The 1,068-nt window shown below is 31.4% G+C and overlaps 1 protein-coding gene across 1 annotated transcript in view; it reads left to right on the forward strand.

Annotated features, from left to right (window-relative positions):
• The window catches only part of GRIA2 (glutamate ionotropic receptor AMPA type subunit 2), an 87,702-nt gene extending 87,236 nt beyond the window's left edge, over nucleotides 1-466 (forward strand). Inside the window, exon 16 of the mRNA XM_085058581.1 lies at nucleotides 1-466. This exon is cut by the window's left edge and continues 1,349 nt beyond it. The gene's annotated coding sequence lies outside the window, so the exon portion shown is untranslated.
• Nucleotides 467-1,068: the final 602 nt, after the last annotated feature.

Below are 1,068 nucleotides of genomic sequence, written 5' to 3' on the forward strand. Positions count from 1 at the left end.
GTCAAATTGTTTCTTTAAGGAAGCAGTTTTCAAACTGTTGACAGGTAATTCTAAGCAGTAGCTAGTGAAGCCTTTATGAAATGAAAAACCCAAAACCTTGGCAATGTCTTTTTGAATTAAGGTTGATAACTTGAATTAGATGCAAGTCTGTACTGATGAAAACTTTCCTGAATCTTAATCATTATGAATATTCTTTGCTAGCTGAAGTTACCATACTTTTTAATTATGTGTATTTAAAAACAATAACTACTTAAAAAGCAAAAAGGAATCCTAGGAGGGGTGCAATAATATTAATTTAAATGCTAATGCAAATCAGAATAACATCATGTTTCTCTAGCTTTCCCTGTAGATAAAATTCTGTACATTTGGTTGAAAAGCTTACATTTTTCTGCATTGTGGATACACTGCCTCATGCAGTATCGTTAAATCTCTTTTATTTTGGATTTAAATAAAATTTTAAATATGACTTGCAGTTTTAGTTGGAATCCATTTCTTAGACTGAAGTATAATGTTTGCTGAGCATTGGAGAAGGCAGAACATTTATCAGAAACTTGAAATCCCTTCTTGTGGTCCAAACTCTGAGCCTGTTTCTGCAAGCATGTGAACACAGTGTATACTCTGTGTGGTCAGCAAAAGAGGTGTATACAGTGTTTTCAAAGTTGTCTTACCAATACTTCCCCCTGCTTAAATGAAGTCATTTCTTGATACATCTGTAATTCATAGGTGTTCTGTGCATTACTCCTCATCAGGAATGTTGGGGAATGCATTCGGATTTTTAATGTTCAATGCTAGAATGACCAAACAAAAATAATATTCATATGATAATATAAATTTTTTTTTAAAGTAGAAATGCATTACTGTGTACAGTGGAAAGCTATTTATTGTACCTCTGGGCTTATTCCTCTAAAAATCATAGCATAAAAAAAAATCTTTGTCAAGCCTGAACTGATGTATATAACTGAAATAATGTAAAGTTATATTTTCATGTTTTTATACTTAACAACATGATGGGAATACATAATGTATGAGTATTTCAATTCAGATAATATTGATTGGATAATACACATC

Source organism: Lichenostomus cassidix, chromosome 4 (assembly GCF_008360975.1).
Source record: "Lichenostomus cassidix isolate B80296 chromosome 4, HeHo_3.0, whole genome shotgun sequence".
Taxonomy (NCBI): Eukaryota; Metazoa; Chordata; class Aves; order Passeriformes; family Meliphagidae; genus Lichenostomus; species Lichenostomus cassidix.